Source organism: Anabrus simplex, chromosome 3 (assembly GCF_040414725.1).
Source record: "Anabrus simplex isolate iqAnaSimp1 chromosome 3, ASM4041472v1, whole genome shotgun sequence".
Lineage (NCBI taxonomy): Eukaryota > Metazoa > Arthropoda > Insecta > Orthoptera > Tettigoniidae > Anabrus > Anabrus simplex.
The window spans coordinates 394,211,496-394,230,658 of record NC_090267.1 but is presented as its reverse complement, the minus strand read 5'-3'; the positions used below and the strand labels follow the sequence as shown (position 1 = coordinate 394,230,658).

The following is a 19,163-nucleotide window of genomic DNA, read 5'->3' as shown; positions in this document are numbered from 1 at the left end:
ACATGCAGGTGCTCAATTAGTAATTGCATCATTAAGAGAAAGATTCTGGATTCCCACGGCTAGGGCAGTTGTTCGAAGAGTCATCCACAAGTGCCTAACCTGTTTTAGATTCAAGGCGTCAACAGCTGAACAGCTGATGGGATAGCTCCCAGTTACCAGAGTGCAACAGAGTCGTCCATTTCTCAATGTAGGAACTGATTATGCTGGTCCTTTCTTCGTCAAGAGGGGAAATGTGAGAAGCAAACAGACAACGAAGAGCTATATTGCATTGTTCATCTGCCTGGCTACCAAGGCTCTTCACCTGGAGGTGGTGAGTGATCTCTCTACTGATGCCTTTATGGCAGCCCTGAGGAGATTCATAGCTCGACGTGGGAAATGCTCCATCATCTATAGTGATAATGGGACTAACTTCATTGGTGCCAATAGAAGAATGCAGGATCTCCAAAAACTATTCCTTTCAACCAGCTTTTGTGAAGAGATAAGGAATTCATTAGCGATGGAAGGCATCACGTGGCACTTTATACCTCCCAGCTCTCCACACTTTGGTGGACTGTGGGAAGCAGCTGTCAAGTCCATGAAGTACCACTTGAGAAGAGTTGCAGGTAATGCGCTATTGACATTTGAGGAGCTATGCACCCTTACTGCACAGATAGAAGCCTGTCTTAATTCTCGCCCCCTATCTGCCTTATCTAATGACCCCAGTGACCTTAATTATTTATCACCTGCTCATTTCCTAATTGGTGCCCCCCTTACAACCATCCCTGAGCCTGACATTACTGACCTGCCCATCAACAGATTGGCTCGATGGCAGCGTATCCAGTCAATGCAGCAGCAGTTGTGGAAGAAGTGGTCTGCCGATTACCTGAACTCACTGCAGCAGAGGAAAAAATGGACCTGTCCCAAGGAGAACCTAGCTACTGGTACAGTTGTTCTTCTGAAGGAGGACAATCTTCCTCCTCTCTGTTGGAAGTTGGCTGTGGTGGAGACTGTTCACCCTGGGAAGGATGGACTTGCACGAGTGGCTACCATCAGAACAACCAGTGGTCTTTTTAAACGACCTGTTAACAAGTTAATTCCATTACCTATTGAGAACTAAACAGGATCGTTGTGGCTAAAATATAATGTGTTTCATGTGAATATTTTTTCTTGTTCATTTCAGAGTGTAATTATGGTGTTGTGTGTGCGTGATTTGAACTGAGAACTTATAGTGTGCTTAATTCATACTGCATAATAATGGATGAGGACACAGTCAACCTACTTAGTACCTTCTGTTAACAGTGTGTAAATATTTTGTTGCTTGTGTTTCTGGTTTGCCTATGTTTATATGTATATTTTGTTGAATGATCAACTCATTTTGGTTACTGTACATGAACTCTGTATGTCAGTGCCTGTGTGATATTTGAACTGAACTCTCATGAGGGCATATCAGGCAATTTAATTCAGTTGAATCATGGTGATTCAACGGTGGGGAGCATGTTCCGGCCTAGCTATGGCTAGACCACCTAGTTACTCGCTACCACTTTAGGACAGATAGCAGCACCCTTCAGCACCCAGCCGGAAGTGGTGTGGATGGAAGGGGATGAGAGACTGTTATGTTTGGGTGCCTCGTGCGAGAGGAGATGAGAACATGTGACTGATTGTTATCGGGGCAATCTGCCCATCAATACTCAGTGTTATGTATTATAATGTGTTATATAAGTGTCGTAAATGTAATAAATGTTATTATTTAATCAAGTGAGTGAGTTACGTTCAAAACACTTCGATTCCTGCAATGAGTGGCAAATCATTACTCAGTCTGTTTTACCATTTTGCCATCTCCGTACTGATCAGAAATGCACTAGGAGAAATGGAGTATAAAAATAATCTGTAGCCTCGGTAGTAAAAGAAAATGATTAGCTTCAAATCCGGCCACCACCACTACGCCGGAAATTCAGAAGTTAAGGTCTCGTTACAATATATTTCCACTTATGGAAGAGGTGAACTGAAGTCATGTCTAGAATCTGAGGTCCAGAAATGTATAAGCCAGGATGTAAGACTCAAGGAGTTGTAGGAGTAAAAGCGTAACGACCCTGCCAGGATTCGAACCTGGAATCTTCTGATCCGTAGTCAGACGCGTTATCCATTGCGCCACAGGGCCTGTCGCGTCTTTACCATGGTAATGATATATTTGGTTAGGAGGGTTTCCTGATTATTTTGTGTGATTGAATTGGGCCTGTACATTCACGTATGTAGGCTGAGAGACACGGTATGTTCAGATATGACACTTGATTTTAAATGTGAGCGAGTATCCAGGATATCTTCTTTCGCATCAGGTCAACTATTATTTATTTATTTCCTTTCTTCATCCCGTTACCCTCCACGGTTGGTTTTTCCCTCGGACTCAGCGCGGGATCCCACGCCCACAGCCACAAGGGCAGTGTCCTAGAGCGTGAGATATTTGGTCGGGGGATACAACTTGGGAGAATGACTAGTACCTCACCCAGGCGGCCTCACCTGCTATGCTGAACAGGGGCCTTGTGGGGGAATGGGAAGATTGGAAGGGAAGCACAAGGAAGAGTGAAGGAAGCGGCCGTGGCCTCAAGTTAGGCACCATCCCGGCTTTTGCTTGAAAAAAGTGTGAGTAACCACGGTATAGCAAATCCAAGATGGCTGAGGTTGGAATCGAACCCACCTCTACTCACGTGACCTCCCGAGGCTAACTGGACCCCGTTCCAGCGCTCGCACCACTGTTCAAATTTCGTGACAGAGCAGGGAATCGAACCAGGGCTTCCGGGGGTGGCAGCTAATCACACTAAACAATACACCACAGAGGCAGACAAATTCCCGCCTAACGTGCGGCTCGAACCCACAACTCTGACATTAAGAGTCTCGTGTTCTGCCGACTGACATAGCCAGACGACTGAAGTCAGATTTACTTCAGTTAGACCGCAGGAGAAAGCTGAAATCTAACTCTGTTCCACATATGAAATTGCCATGTGCTAAACGGAAAGAACATTATTTTCAATAACAGTGCAAGAAGTCAGAGAAAGTCAAAGAAAGAGAGGTAAAAAGAAAGAAGTGCTCAGTCTCGTGTGTAGCCTGACTATTGTGATAAACAAGAACAAGTGAGTTCCGATGCAGAAGATGTATCCGATTCGGCAGAAAATTCGCAACCCTTATTTCAACCTCCCAACAGACCTTAAACGAAGGATCATTTCCCAAAATATGGAACAGCTGTAATAATAACTATTAGAATGTTAGAATGAGGTTTTTTTTTTTGAAAGTTTCAAAATGAATAATAATAGAATTTTCATTAAGACGACTTAATATATATACGCTTTATATTTAAGAGGTTTTTTAAAGTCTATTATGGATAAGTTTGTTAGTGGCAAACCATAAGTCCAAGTTCTAGAACAATCTTAAAATCTAAACTTGTAAGAATATTTTTAGCTGAAGATGTTCAAAATATGAACGAAAATTGTCATATGATTTTCTTGTTTTGCTAGGGGCTTTACGTCGCACCAAAACACATAGGTCTTATGGCGACGATGGGATAGGAAAGGCCTAGGAGTTGGAAGGAAGCGGCAGTGGCCTTAATTAAGGTACAGCCCCTGCATTTGCCTGGTGTGAAAATGGGAAACCACGGAAAACCATCTTCAGGGCTGCCGATATTGACATTCGAACCTACTATCTCCCGGCTGCAAGCTCACAGCCACGTGCCTCTACGCGCCTGGCAGTCATCTGTTTTAACAACTAAGCAATAAAATAAGGATGAGATCCTAAATTTATAATTGCTTTTAATGTATTGAATAGGTGGAATCAAAGTTTTATTGTTCTCTTTTTAACAGAATTTCAATACGGAGAAAATGAGGATAGTCTCTTTCAAAGCTCTAACAATGGCGGAGAAAAATATTGATTTCCTTCTCAAATTGTGAGCAGCATATGTTCCGAGTCTGTAATAATTGTTATTTCAGAAACGCTACCTGATACACTCTCTTTTTTCGGACTCAGCAAATGATTGAACCTCTACCGCCTCAAGACAAGTGTTCTGGAGCGTGAGCTGTTTTTCTGGGATACAACTAGTGTAGAGGACCAGTATCTCGCCTCGGAGGCCTCACCTGCTATGCTGAACAAGGGACCTCGTGAGGGACGGGTGGGCTGGAATTGATAGTTAAGGAAGAGGGCAGAAAACAGCCGTAGCCAAGTTTGGTACCCTCCCAGAATTTACCTGAAGGAGAAGTGGGAAACAACGGAAAACCACCTCCAGGGTGCCTGAAGTGGGAATCGAACCCACCTCTACTCAGTTGACCTCTCGAGGCTGAGTGGCCCCGTTCAAAGGCTCGTACCACTTTTCAAATTTCGTGGCAGAGCCAGGAATTGAATCCGGACCTCCGGGTGGTGGCAGCTAAACACACTAACCACTACACCACAGGGGCGTACATTCTGTTTATCCATTCACTCGTATTCCTCTGTATCTCCACCACTTGGTTGGGTAACCCACACCTGCTGTTTATCAGAGGAAGAGACGAAATGAGTTGTCACCGGGTCTGCTCAGACTAACCAGCCTAGTGTACTTTCCCTTTATCCCCTCAATTTAGTTGTAGATAAGTATGCCGCCGTCATTTAGTTCCGAGTGCATCGCCCGGCTAGCTCAGTCGGTAGAGGATGAGACTCTTAATCTCAGGTGCGTGGGTTCGAGCCCCACGTTGGGCGCCAATTTTTAAGCCCGTCGACGCGAATATGATTTCACCTGATAACTACTTGTCCACTCCCATCTTCCCATCCCGAAAAGAGACCTGTTCAGCAACGCAGATGAAGTCACCTGGGCGGAGTAGTGGTTCTCCTTCTCAGTTGTACCTCCGACCCAAATGTCTCACTCTCCAGGACACTGCCGTTGAGGTGCTAGTGTTGGGATACCTCTGAGTCTGCGGGGGAAAAAAAAACTAACCCTGGGCGGTTAGCGGACTAAGAAAGAATGAAAAAGTAAGATACCCGACAAACTGTATGATAATAATCAATTAGAGTACACTGTATTCAGTGGTACTGATAGGTAAAATTATATAATTAATATTTGTACTCAGCTGACGTTGACCAAAACCAGTGTGTGAGAGCACGCGCGCGTGGACTTCCTTCTGTGTCCATTGTTAGAAGACTAAGCCTCTACTCTCTGAGCCACCTAACCCTGCACCTATATGAAGAACTTCCCAACCTGTTCAAAACCTGTGAGTCCAATGTCTTGATAGCTGAGTCCTAGGAACTTCTGACGTTCTCTTCCCGAATTTGTAATAGAATCGTCATGTTATCTGTGTACTCGTCCTCCCTTCGTTAATTTTTTTTTTTAATCTTCTGACCAGAATGGTACTAAGCGATCTCTTAACAGTATTTAATTTTACCATATCTCATGTTATTTTCCCTCTTCAGTCCACACCCTAAATATTCGATGGTTTAGAACATTTCCTTTCCTCTCTTCGATTCCTGCAATGAGTGGCAAATCATTAATCAGTCTGTTTTACCATTTTGCCATCTCCGTACTGATCAGAAATGCACTAGGAGAAATGGAGTATGTCCGGCTCTGTGGTGTAGTGGTTAGTGTGATTAGCTGCCACCCCCGGAGGTCCGGGTTCGATTCCCGGCTCTGACACGAAATTTGAAAAGTGGTACGAGGGCTGGAACGGGGTCCACTCAGCCTCGGGGGGTCAACTGAGTAGAGGTAGGTTCGATTCCCACCTCAGCCATCCTGGAAGTGGTTTTCCGTGGTTTACCACTTCTCCTCCAGGCGAATGCCGGGATGGTACCTAACTTAAGGCCACGGCCGCTTCCTTCCCTCTCCCTTGCCTATCCCTTCCAATCTTCCCATCCCTCTACAAGGCGCCTGTTCAGCATAGCAGGTGAGGCCGCCTGGGCGAGGTACTGGTCATTCTCCCCAGTTGTATCCCCGACCAAGTGTCTGAAGCTCCAGGACACTGCCCTTGAGGCGGTAGAGGTGGGATCCCTCGCTGAGTCCGAGGGAAAAGCCGAACCTGGAGGGTAAACAGATGATGATGATGAGAAATGGAGTATAAAAATAATCTGTAGCCTCGGTAGTAAGAGAAAATGATTAGCTTCAAATCCGGCCACCACTACGCCGGAAATTCAGAAGTTAAGGTCTCGTTAAAATATATATCCACTTCCGGAAGAGGTGAACTGAAGTCATGTCTAGAATCTGAGGTCCAGAAGCCAGGATGTAAGACTCAAAGAGTTGTAGGAATAAAAGCGTAACGACCCTGCCAGGATTCGAACCTGGAATCTTCTCATACGTAGTCAGACGCCTTATCCATTGCGCCACAGGGCCTGTCGAGTACCGTCTTTACCATGGTAATGATATATTTGTTTAGGAGGGTTTCCTGATTATTTCATGTGATTGAATTGGGCCTGTACATTCACGTATGTAAGCTGAGAGACACGGTATGTTCAGATATGACACTTGATTTTAAATGTGAGCGAGTATCAAGGATATCTTTTTTCGCATCAGGTCAACTATTATTTATTTATTTCCTTTCTTCATCCCGTTACCTTCCACGGTTGGTTTTTCCCTCGGACTCAGCGCGTCATATCACGTCCACAGCCACAAGGGCAGTGTCCTAGAGCGTGAGATATTTGGTCGGGGGATACAACTTGGGAGAATGACTAGTACCTCACCCAGGCGGCCTCACCTGCTATGCTGAACAGGGGCCTTGTGGGGGAATGGGAAGATTGGAAGGGATGCACAAGGAAGAGTGAAGGAAGCGGTCGTGGCCTCAAGTTAGGCACCATCCCGGCTTTTGCTTGAAAAAAGTGTGAGTAACCACGGTATAGCAAATCCAAGATGGCTGAGGTTGGAATCGAACCCACCTCTACTCACGTGACCTCCTCAGGCTAACAGGACCCCGTTCCAGCGCTCGCACCAGTTTTCAAATTTCGTGACAGAGCAGGGAATCGAACCAGGGCCTCCGGGGGTGGCAGCTAATCACACTAACCAATACACCATAGAGGCAGACAAATTCCCGCCCAACGTGCGGCTCGAATCCACAACTCTGACATTAAGAGTCTCATGCTCTGCCGACTGATATAGCCGAACCACTGAAGTCAGATTTACTTCAGTTAGTCCGCAGAAGAAAGCTGAAATCTAACTCTGTTCCACATATGAAATTGCCATGTGCCAAACGTAAGGAATATTATTTTTAATAACAGTGCAAGAAGTCAGAGAAAGTCAAAGAAAGAGAGGTAAAAAGAAAGAAGTGCTCAGTCTCGTGTGTAGCCTGACTATTGTGAAAAACAAGAACAAGTGAGTTCCGATGCAGACGATGTTTCCGATTCGGCAGAAAATTCGCAACCGTTATTTCAAACTCCCAACAGACCTTAAACGAAGGATCATTTCCCAAAATATGGAACAGCTGTAATAATAACTATTAGAATGTACGAATAAGGTGTTTTTTTGAAAGTACAAAATCAATAAATAGTAATAGTATTTTCATTAAGACGACGTAATATATATACGGTACGCTTCATATTTAAGAGGTGTTTAAATTTTATTATGGATAAGTTTGTTAATTGGAAACCATTAAGTCCAAGTTCTAGAACAATCTTATCAGTTCAAACTTGTAAGAATATTTTTAGCGTAAATGTTCAAAATATGATAGAAGCTCGTCACATGTTTTTTTTTTGGTAGGGGCTTTACGTCGCACCAAAACAGATGGGTATTATGATGACGATGGGATAGGAAAGGCCTAGGAGTTGGAAGGAAGCGGCAGTGGCCTTAAATAAGGTACAGCGCAGCATTTGCCTGGTGTGAAAATGGGAACCAACGGAAAACCATTTTCAGGGCTGCCGACAGTGGGGTACGAACCAGCCCTGAAATTGGTTTTCCGTTGGTTCCCATTTTCACACCAGGCAAATGCTGCGCTGTACCTTATTTAAGGCCACTGCCGCTTCCTTCCCACTCCTAGCCCTTTCCTGTCCCATCGTCGCCGTGAGACCTATCCGTGTCTGTGCAACGTAAAACAACTAGCAAAAAAAAAAATAATTCAGGGCTGGCGATAGTGGCATTCGAACCTACTATCTCCCTGATGCAAGCTCACAGCCGCGCGCCTCTACGCGCCTGGCTGTCATATGTTTGAACAACTAAGCAATAAAATAAGGATGAGATCCTAAATTTATAATTGCTTTTAATGTATTGAATAGGAGGAATCAAAGTTTTATTGTTCTCTTTTTAACAGAATTTCAATAGGGAGAAAATGAGGATAGTCTCTAGCATAGCTGCAACAATGGCAGAGAAAAAATATCGATTTCCTTCTCAAATTGAGAGCAGCATATGTTCCGAGTCTGTAATAATTTTTATTTCAGAAACGCTACCTGATACACTCTCTTTTTTCGGACTCAGCAATTGATTCCACCTCTGCCGCCTCAAGGGAAGTGTTCTGGATCGTGAGTTGTTTTTTCTGGGATACAACTAGCGTAGAGGAACAGTATCTCGCCTCTGAGGCCTCACCTGCAATGCTGAACAAGGGACCTTGTGAGGGACGGGTGGGCTGGAATTGATAGTTAAGGAAGAGGGTAGGAAACAGCCGTAGCCAAGTTTGGTACCCTCCCAGAATTTAAATGAAGGAGAAGTTGGAAACAACGGAAAACCACTTCCTGGGTAGCTGAAGTGGGAATCGAACCCACCTCTACTCAGTTGACCTCCCGAGGCTGTGTGGCCCCGTTCCAAACCTCGTGGCAGAGCCGGGAGTGGAATCCGGACCACAGCTAATCACACTAACCACTACACCACAGGGGTGGCCATTCTGTTTATACATTCACTTGTATTCCTCTGTATCTCCACCACTTGGATGGGTAACCCAAACCTGCTGTTTATCAGAGGAAGAGACGAAATGAGTTGGCACCGAGTCAGCTCAGACCAACCAGCCGAGATATCTTTCCCTTTATCTCCGCAACTTAGTTGTATATAAGTATACCGCTGTCATTTAATTTAGACAACAACGCCCGGCTAGCTCAGTCGGTAGAGCATGAGACTCTTAATCTCAGGGTCGTGGGTTAGCGCCCCACGTTGGGCGGGAATTTTTAAGCCCGTCGATGCGAATATGATTTGACCTGATAACCACTTGTCCACTACCATCTTCCCATCCCCAAAAGAGACCTGTTCAGCAAAGTGTCACTCTCCGGGACACTGCCCTTGAGGTACTAGTGTCGGAATACCTCTGAGCATGCGGGAAAAAAACTAAGCCTGGGCGGTTAGCGGACTAAGAAAGAATGAAAAAGTAAGATACCCGTCAAACTATATGATAATAATCAATTAGAGTACACTGTGTTCAGTGATACTGATCGGTAAAATATTTGTTCTCAGCTGAGCGTTGACGATTACGAGATATTTTCAAAGTGTTTTTAATGACATAATTTTTTACCAAAAGCAGTGTGTGAGAGCGTGGGCGCACTGACAGACTTCTGTGTCCATTGTTAGAAGCCTAGGCCTCTATTCTCTCAGCCACCTAACCCTGCACCTATCTGAAGAACTTCCCAACCTGTTCAAAACCTGTGAGTCCAATGTCTTGATAGCTCAGTAATTTGTAATAGAATCGCCATGTTATCCTGAGCACTCGACGTCCCTTCGTTAACTTTTGTTATCTTCTGACCAGAATGCTACTAAGCGATCTCTTAGCAGTATTTAATTTTACCGTACCTCATGTTATTATCCCCTCCTCCGTCCATACCCTAAATATTCGATCGTTTAGAACATTTCCTTTTCTCTCTTCGATTCCTGCAGTGAGTGGCAAATCATTAACCCTAGAAGTGCCGAGTGTTTTTCCCTAAATGCCAGGCCATTTTCGCATGTATTACACATTTATGTTTTTAACAAATTTAAGCATGTTCAGTGCAGAAACTTTAGGAATGCGGCACACCATATTACTCAGAAAGCTTTATTTAAGATACTTACATAAGTATTAGATCATTTACTTGCATATCTGGTGCGTATCAGGCGATCAAAAATTTGGAAAACTAAAAAAAAAAAAGTGTTTTTCCTATTTTCAAGTTCACCATTATTAATAAATAACCACTCATTTCAAAAATCACTATATACAAAACATGCCAAATTTCGTCTAGTTTTTAAAAGTATTAAGTTCCCAAAAGTAAAAATAAAATAAAATCGCAAAATGATTAAAATTTCCGAGCTGCACACAGTTCCGCCAGCCGCCGAGCATTACTGGGAGTCATTCTCGGAGAGTTTTCTTTTCCTGCCGTGCCTCAGAGGCCTCCAGAAATGCTGCAGTTTATGATAGCATTCACGGTGCACCCCATATTTATTAAAATGGCAATTTACTGTTTAATTTCGGAGACAGTTTCATCAAACCAGGTTCGCATACGTGAAGAGGCCTACATTTCTCCAGAACGTCTTTTAGGTTTTTTTTTCGCCGCATAGTCATTACTTTCTTTTACCAAGAGCTTCAAAATCAAATCCGTAAAGAACAAGTATAAATACGTAATAGGTGGACTGTTTCGGGGCGGATAGATCAAAATGCGAGGATCCCTTTCGCGGAACTTCCCGGAAACATCGAACTCCGGTTCGGGTGGATAAACCCTGCACCACTTTGGTGTTACGAAAACAGTAGCATCCAATGAAAAGTCGGCAGGCCTGCTCTCTTCATCGGAATCACTTTCAACTTCAGATTCTGGAATATATTCTTCTCCGCTCTCAGAAGAATCATCAGCTAAAGAAAATATATCGCTGGAAGAGGAAGCATCCCAATCATCTTCAAGAACTTTGGGAATATCACTTGAATCACGTAGCTCATCATCCAGGATGAAAGTTTACACTTCAAAAGAAACAATTTAATAATAAACTCAATCTGTTGAAAGATAACGAAAGATATTCACAGAAACTCACAGGAACAGCGAGCGAGTGCAAAGTTACATAGCAACTGAGACGCCAGGGAGATCAGGAAAGAGTAGCTGCATTTATACCTACCCTGACCTTGACTGAGTCACTTCCGGCTAGTGAGGAATGTGTGATGAAAGACTTGAAGCTTCCTCTTCAATGTCTTACTTATTAAAATAACGTAAGTGAACGATAAATGATGTTATGACTGATTGAGCGAATGCATGTACTATGCGTCGCGCGTGCGACGTTGGCATTCTAGTGACACTCTATTGAGTCGCAAGCGCGACGTTTGGCAGTTCTAGGGTTAATGAGTCGATTTCACCCTTCTGCCATCTTCGTACTGATCAGAAATGCACTAGGAGAAATGGAGTATAAAGATTATCTGTAGCCTCGGTAGTAAGAGAACATGATTAGCTTCAAATCCTGCCACCACTACGCCGGAAATTTAGAAGTTAAGGTCTCGTTGCAAAATATTTCCACTTCCGGAAGAGGTGAACTGAAGTCATGTCTATAATCTGAGTGCCAGAAATGTATAAGCCAGGATGTAAGTCTCAAGGGGTTGTAGAAATAAAAGTGCAACGACCCTGCCAGGATTCGAACCTGGAATCTTCTGATCCGTAGTCAGACGCGTTATCCATTGCGCCACAGGGCCTGTCGCAACGGTCTTTACAATGGTAATGATTAGGGCCCGGATTTAAAAAAATGCATATGCGCATATGCAAATGCACATTTTGAACGTTAGTGCATATTTTGAGCGTTATTGCATACAAAGGCATATTTTTCTATTATGTGTGATCGATTATCTAATATTTTTGAACGAAATGAAAAATCTAATGAACTCTGTATGCTGTACATCCCTTGGCAACATAAGAACCCTTCCCTGATCAAGGATAAAGCTTTCTGTGTATCAATACAAGCAGGTAGACGGATAATGACGCTTTTCACAATAGCTATTTCCTTCTAACTGACATTCCTCCTTCCTTCTCCTTACAGTAGCCTCCCAAGATTTGCTTAAACAAGTGCGTTCATCTGTTAACTTGCTCTTCGTCTACTGCAGTGTTTCACCAGATTAAACTGAAAAAATGCCTAAAAATTTTGCCAGAAGAATGTTCCGAGCAGTCAGTCCCAGTGTTCAGGTATTACCCACTTACATCCGTCGACGTAGAACGATCATTTTCAGCCTATCAATTAATTCTGGCCGACAACAGAAACTTATTGACGCCTGAAAACTTTGAAAAACTGTTGAAACTTACTCACATACATCATTTTGCAAGGAATGAAACATATTTTATCAATTTAACACCGAGTTAAAATTAAATAATGCGTCTGGTAAGCGTGTTTTGTTTTATTTTTAGTGCATATTTTCATGCATATTTATAACATTTTTAGTGCATATGAGCATGCATATTTTCGGAGATTTTAGTGCATATGAATCCGGGCCCTAGTAATGATATATTTGGTGAGGAGGGTTTCTGATTATTTCGTGTGATTCAATTGGGTCTGTACATTCACATATGTAGGCTGAGAGACACGGTATGTTCAGATATGACACTTAATTTTAAACGTGAGGGAGTATCCAGGATATTATCTTTCGCATCAGGTCAACTATCATTTATTTATTTCCTTTGTTATTCCCGTTACGCTCCAGGGTTTGTTTTTCCCTCGGACTCAGCGCGGGATCCCACGTCTACAGCCACAAGGGCAGTGTCCTGGAGCGTGAGATATTTGGTCGGGGGATACAACTTGGGAGAATGACTAGTACCTCACCCAGGCGGCCTCACCTGCTATACTGAATAGGGGCCTTGTGAGGGAGTGGGAAGATTGGAAGGGATGTACAAGGAAGAGGGAAGGAAGCAGTCGTGGCCTCAAGTTAGGCACCATCCCGGCTTTTGCCTGAAAAAAGAGTGAGTAATCACGGTGTACCAAATCAAAGATGGCTGAGGTTGGAATCGGACCCACCTCTACACACGTGACCTCCCGAGGCTAACTAGACCCCGTTCCTACGCTCGCACCACTTTTCAAATTTCGTGACAGAGCAGGGAATCGAACCAGGGCCTCCGGGGTTGGCAGCTAATCACACTAACCAATACACCACAGAAGCAGACAAATTCCCGCCCAACGAGCGGCTCGAATCCACAACTCTGACATTAAGAGTCTCATGCTCTGCCGACTGATATAGCCGGAACACTGAAGTCAGATTTACATCAGTTAGTCCGCAGAAGAGAGCTGAAATCTAACCCTGCTCCACATATGAAATTGCCATGTGCCAAACGTAAGGAATATTATTTTTAATAACAGTGCAAGAAGTCAGAGAATGCCAAAGAAAGGGAGGTAAAAAGAATTAAGTGCTAGTCTCGTGTGTAGCCTGACTATTGTGAAAAACAAGAACGAGTGAGTTCCGATGCAGAAGATGTATCGGATTCGGCAGAAAATTCGCAACCCTTATTTCAGCCCCCAACGGACCTAAACGAAGGATCATTTTCCAAAATATGAGACAACTGTAACAATAACTATTAGAATGTTAGAATAAGGTATTTTTTTGAAAGTCTCAAACTCAATAAATAGTAATAGTATTTTCATTAAGACGACGTAATACATATACGGTGCGCTTTATATTTAAAGTTTATGTTTAAAGTTTATTATGGATAAGTTTGTTAATTGGAAACCATTAAGTCCAAGTTCTAGAACAATCTTATCAATTTAAAATTGTAAGAATATTTTTAGCTGAAGATGTTCAAAATATGACAGAAATTTGTCATATATTATCTCTTTTTTTTTTTGGTAGGGGCTTTATGTCGCTCCAAAACAGATGGGTATTATGGCGACGATGGGATAGGAAAGGCCTAGGAGTGGCATGGAAGCGGCAGTGGCCTTGAATAAGGTACAGACCCAGCATTTGCCTGGTGTAAAAATGGGAACCAACGGAAAACCAATTTCCTGGCTGGTTCGTACCCCACTGTCGGCAGCCCTGAAAATGGTTTTCCGTGGTTTCCCATTTTCCCACCAGGCAAATGCTTAGTCTGTACCTTAACTAAGGCCACGGCCGATTCCTTCCCACTCTTAGCACTTTCCTGTCCCATCGTCGCCGTAAGACCTATCCGTGTCTGTGCAACGTAAAACAACAAAAAAGAAAAATCAGGGCTGGCGATAGTGGCATTCGAACCTACTATCCCCCTGATGCAATCTCACAGCTGCGCGCCTCTACGCCCCTGGCTGTCATATGTTTGAACAACAATGCAATAAAATAAGGATGAGATCCTAAATTTATAATTGCTTTTAATGTATTGATATGTGGAATCAAAGTTTTATTGTTCTCTTTTTAACAGAATTTCAATAGGGAGAAAATGAGGATAGTCTCTTGCATAGCTGCAACAATGGCGGAGAAAAATATTGATTTCCTTCTCAAATTGAGAGCAGCATATGTTCCGAGTCTGTAATAATTTTTATTTCAGAAACGCTACCTGATACACTCTCTTTTTTCGGACTCAGCAATTGATTCCACCTCTGCCGCCTCAAGGGAAGTGTTCTGGATCGTGAGTTGTTTTTTCTGGTATACAACTAGCGTAGAGGATCAGTATCTCGCCTCTGAGGCCTCACCTGCAATGCTGAACAAGGGACCTGGTGAGGGACGGGTGGGCTGGAATTGATAGTTAAGGAAGAGGGTAGGAAACAGCCGTAGCCAAGTTTGGTACCCTCCCAGAATTTAAATGAAGGAGAAGTTTGAAACAACGGAAAACCACTTCCTGGGTAGCTGAAGTGGGAATCGAACCCACCTCTACTCAGTTGACCTCCAGAGGCTGTGTGGCCCCGTTCCAACCCTCGTGGCAGAGCCGGGAATCGAATCCGGACCACAGCTAATCACACTAACCACTACACCACAGGGGTGGCCATTCTGTTTATCCATTCACTTGTATTCCTCTGTATCTCCACCACTTGGATGGGTAACCCAAGCCTGCTGTTTATCAGAGGAAGAGACGAAATGAGTTAGCACCGGGTCAGCTCAGACCAACCAGCCGAGAGAACTTTCCCTTTATCCCCGCAACTTAGTTGTAGATAAGTATGCCGCCGTCATTTAATTTAGATAACATCGCCCGGCTAGCTCAGTCGGTAGAGCATGAGACTCTTAATCTCAGGGTCGTGGGTTCGAGCCCCACGTTGGGCGGGAATTTTTAAGCCCGTCGATGAGAATATGATTTGACCTGATAACCACTTGTCCACTACCATCTTCCCATCCACAAAAGAGACCTGTTCAGCAAATTGTCACTCTCCAGGACACTGCCTTTGAGGTACTAGTGTCGGAATACCTCTGAGCATGCGGAAAAAAAACTAAGCCTGGGCGGTTAGCGGACTAGGAAAGAATGAAAAAGTAAGATACCCGTCAAACTATATGATAATAATCAATTAGAGTACACTGTGTTCAGTGATACTGATCGGTAAAATATTTGTTCTCAGCTGAGCGTTGACGATTACGAGATATTTTCAAAGTGTTTTTAATGACATATTTTTTTACCAAAAGCAGTGTGTGTGAGCGTGGGCGCACTGACAGACTTCTGTGTCCATTGTTAGAAGCCTAGGCCTCTATTCTCTGAGCCACCTAACCCTGCCCCTATCTGAAGAACTTCCCAACCTGTTCAAAACCTGTGAGTCCAATGTCTTGATAGCTGAGTCCTAAGAACTTCTGACGTTCTCTTCAAGAATTTGTAATAGAATCGCCATGTTATCTTGAGCACTCGACGTCCCTTCGTTAACTTTTGTTATCTTCTGACCAGAATGCTACTAAGCGATCTCTTAGCAGTATTTAATTTTACCGTACCTCATGTTATTATCCCCTCCTCCGTCCATACCCTAAATATTCGATGGTTTAGAACATTTCCTTTTCTCTCTTCGATTCCTGCAGTGAGTGGCAAATCATTAATGAGTCGATTTCACCCTTCTGCCATCTTCGTACTGATCAGAAATGCACTAGGAGAAATGGAGTATAAAGATTATCTGTAGCCTCGGTAGTAAGAGAACATGATTAGCTTCAAATCCTGCCAACACTACGCCGGAAATTTAGAAGTTAAGGTCTCGTTACAAAATATTTCCACTTCCGGAAGAGGTGAACTGAAGTCATGTCTATAATCTGAGTGCCTGAAATGTATAAGCCAGGATGTAAGTCTCAAGGGGTTGTAGAAATAAAAGTGTAACGACCCTGCCAGGATCCGAACCTGGAATCTTCTGATCCGTAGTCAGACGCGTTATCCATTGCGCCACAGGGCCTGTCGCAACGGTTTTTACCATGGTAATGATATAATTGGTGAGGAGGGTTTCCTGATTATTTCGTGTGATTGAATTGGGTCTGTACATTTACATATGTAGGCTGAGAGACACGGTATGTTCAGATATGACACTTGATTTTAAACGTGAGGGAGTATCCAGGATATCATCTTTCGCATCAGGTCAACTATCATTTATTTATTTCCTTTCTTATTCCCGTTACCCTCCAGGGTTTGTTTTTCCCTCGGACTCAGCGCGGGATCCCACGTCTACAGCCACAAGGGCAGTGTCCTGGAGCGTGAGATATTTGGTCGGGGGATACAACTTCGGAGAATGACTAGCACCTCACCCAGGCAGCCTCACCTGCTATACTGAATAGGGGCCTTGTGAGGGAATGGGAAGATTGGAAGGGATGTACAAGGAAGAGGGAAGGAAGAAGTCGTGGCCTCAAGTTAGGCACCATCCCGGCTTTTGCCTGAAAAAAGAGTGAGTAATCACGGTATACCAAATGAAAGATGGCTGAGGTTGGAATCGGACCCACCTCTACACACGTGACCTCCCGAGGCTAACTAGACCCCGTTCCTACGCTCGCACCACTTTTCAAATTTCGTGAGAGAGCAGGGAATCGAACCAGGGCCTCCGGGGGTGGCAGCTAATCACACTATCCAATACACCACAGAGGCAGACAAATTCCCGCCCAACGTGCGGCTCGAATCCACAACTCTGACATTAAGTGTCTCATGCTCTGCCGACTGATATAGCCGGAAGACTGAAGTCAGATTTACATCAGTTAGTCCGCAGAAGAGAGCTGAAATCTATCCCTGCTCCACATATGACATTGCCATGTGCCAAACGTAAGGAATATTATTTTTAATAACAGTGCAAGAAGTCAGAGAATGCCAAAGAAAGGGAGGTAAAAAGAATTAAGTGCTAGTCTCGTGTGTAGCCTGACTATTGTGAAAAACAAGAACAAGTGAGTTCCGATGCAGAAGATGTATCCGATTCGGCAGAAAATTCGCAACCCTTATTTCAACCCCCCAACAGACCTTAAACGAAGGATCATTTTCCAAAATATGAGACAGCTGTAACAATAACTATTAGAATGTTAGAATAAGGTATATTTTTGAAAGTCTCAAACTCAATAAATAGTAATAGTATTTTCATTATGAAGACGTAATATATATACGGTGCGCTTTATATTTAAAGTTTATGTTTAAAGTTTATTATGGATAAGTTTGTTAATTGGAAACCATTAAGTCCAATTTCTAGAACAATCTTATCAATTTAAAATTGTAAGAATATTTTTAGCTGAAGATGTTCAAAATATGATAGAAACTTGTCATATGTTATCTCTTTTTTTTTTTGGTAGGGGCTTTATGTCGCTCCAAAACAGATGGGTATTATGGCGACGATGGGATAGGAAAGGCCTAGGAGTGGGATGGAAGCGGCAGTGGCCTTGAATAAGGTACAGACCCAGCATTTGCCTGGTGTGAAAATGGGAACCAACGGAAAACCAATTTCCTGGGCTGTTCGTACCCCACTTTCGGCAGCCCTGAAAATGGTTTTCCGTGGTTTCCCATTTTCCCACCAGGCAAATGCTGGGTCTGTACCTTAATTAAGGCCACGTCCGATTCCTTCCCACTCTTAGCCCTTTCCTGTCCCATCGTCGCCGTAAGACCTATCCGTGTCTGTGCGACGTAAAACAACTAAAAATTAAAACAGGGCTGGCGATAGTGGCATTCGAACCTACTATCTCCCTGATGCAAGCTCACAGCCGCGCGCCTCTACGCCCCTGGCTGTCATATGTTTTAACAACTATGCAATAAAATAAGGATGAGATCCTAAATTTATAATTGCTTTTAATGTATTGATAGGTGGAATCAAAGTTTTATTGTTCTCTTTTTAACAGAATTTCAATAGGGAGAAAATGAGGATAGTCTCTTGCATAGCTGCAACAATGGCGGAGAAAAATATTGATTTATTTCTCAAATTAATTGAGAGCAGCATATGTTCCGAGTCTGTAATAATTTTTATTTCAGAAACGCTACCTGATACACTCTCTTTTTTCGGACTCAGCAATTGATTCCACCTCTGCCGCCTCAAGGGAAGTGTTCTGGATCGTGAGTTGTTTCTTCTGGGATACAACTAGCGTAGAGGATCAGTATCTCCCCTCTGAGGCCTCACCTGCAATGCTGAACAAGGGACCTTGTGAGGGACGGGTGGGCTGGAATTGATATTTAAGGAAGAGGGTAGGAAACAGCCGTAGCCAAGTTTGGTACCCTCCCAGAATTTAAATGAAGGAGAAGTTGGAAACAACGGAAAACCACTTCCTGGGTAGCTGAAGTGGGAATCGAACCCACCTCTACTCAGTTGACCTCCAGAGGCTGTGTGGCCCCGTTCCAACCCTCGTGGCAGAGCCGGGAATCGAATCCGGACCACAGCTAATCACACTAACCACTACACCACAGGGGTGGCCATTCTGTTTATCCATTCACTTGTATTCCTCTGTATCTCCACCACTTGGATGGGTAACCCAAACCTGCTGTTTATCAAAGGAAGAGACGAAATGAGTTGGCACCGGGTCAGCTCAGACCAACCAGCCGAGAGAACTTTCCCTTTATCCCCGCAACTTAGTTGTAGATAAGTATGCCGCCGTCATTTGATTTGGACAACATCGCCCGGCTAGCTCAGTCGGTAGAGCATGAGACTCTTAATCTCAGGGTCGTGGATTCGAGCCCCACGTTGGGCGGCAATTTTTAAGCCCGTCGATGCGAATATGATTTGACCTGATAACCACTTGTCCACTACCATCTTCCCATCCCCAAAAGGGACCTGTTCAGCAAAGTGTCACTCTCCAGGACACTGCCCTTGAGGTACTAGTGTCGGAATACCTCTGAGCATGCGGAAAAAAAAACTAAGCCTGGGCGGTTAGCGGACTAAGGAAGAATGAAAAAGTAAGATACCCGTCAAACTATATGATAATAATCAATTAGAGTACACTGTGTTCAGTGATACTGATCGGTAAAATATTTGTTCT

At 43.7% G+C, this 19,163-nt stretch overlaps 5 non-coding genes across 5 annotated transcripts; 2 read left to right on the top strand and 3 right to left on the bottom strand.

The window, feature by feature from the left end:
* Positions 1-2,064: 2,064 nt before the first annotated feature.
* TRNAR-ACG (transfer RNA arginine (anticodon ACG)) lies at positions 2,065-2,137 on the bottom strand. The gene has a single exon. It is a non-coding gene; the product is annotated as a tRNA-Arg (tRNA).
* Positions 2,138-11,449: 9,312 nt separating this feature from the next.
* TRNAR-ACG (transfer RNA arginine (anticodon ACG)) lies at positions 11,450-11,522 on the bottom strand. Its single transcript has one exon. It is a non-coding gene; the product is annotated as a tRNA-Arg (tRNA).
* Positions 11,523-14,959: 3,437 nt separating this feature from the next.
* Positions 14,960-15,032, top strand: TRNAK-CUU (transfer RNA lysine (anticodon CUU)). The gene has a single exon. It is a non-coding gene; the product is annotated as a tRNA-Lys (tRNA).
* Positions 15,033-16,056: 1,024 nt separating this feature from the next.
* On the bottom strand, positions 16,057-16,129 carry TRNAR-ACG (transfer RNA arginine (anticodon ACG)). The gene has a single exon. It is a non-coding gene; the product is annotated as a tRNA-Arg (tRNA).
* A 2,673-nt stretch (positions 16,130-18,802) lies between these two features.
* On the top strand, positions 18,803-18,875 carry TRNAK-CUU (transfer RNA lysine (anticodon CUU)). The gene has a single exon. It is a non-coding gene; the product is annotated as a tRNA-Lys (tRNA).
* The last annotated feature ends 288 nt before the right edge of the window (positions 18,876-19,163 follow it).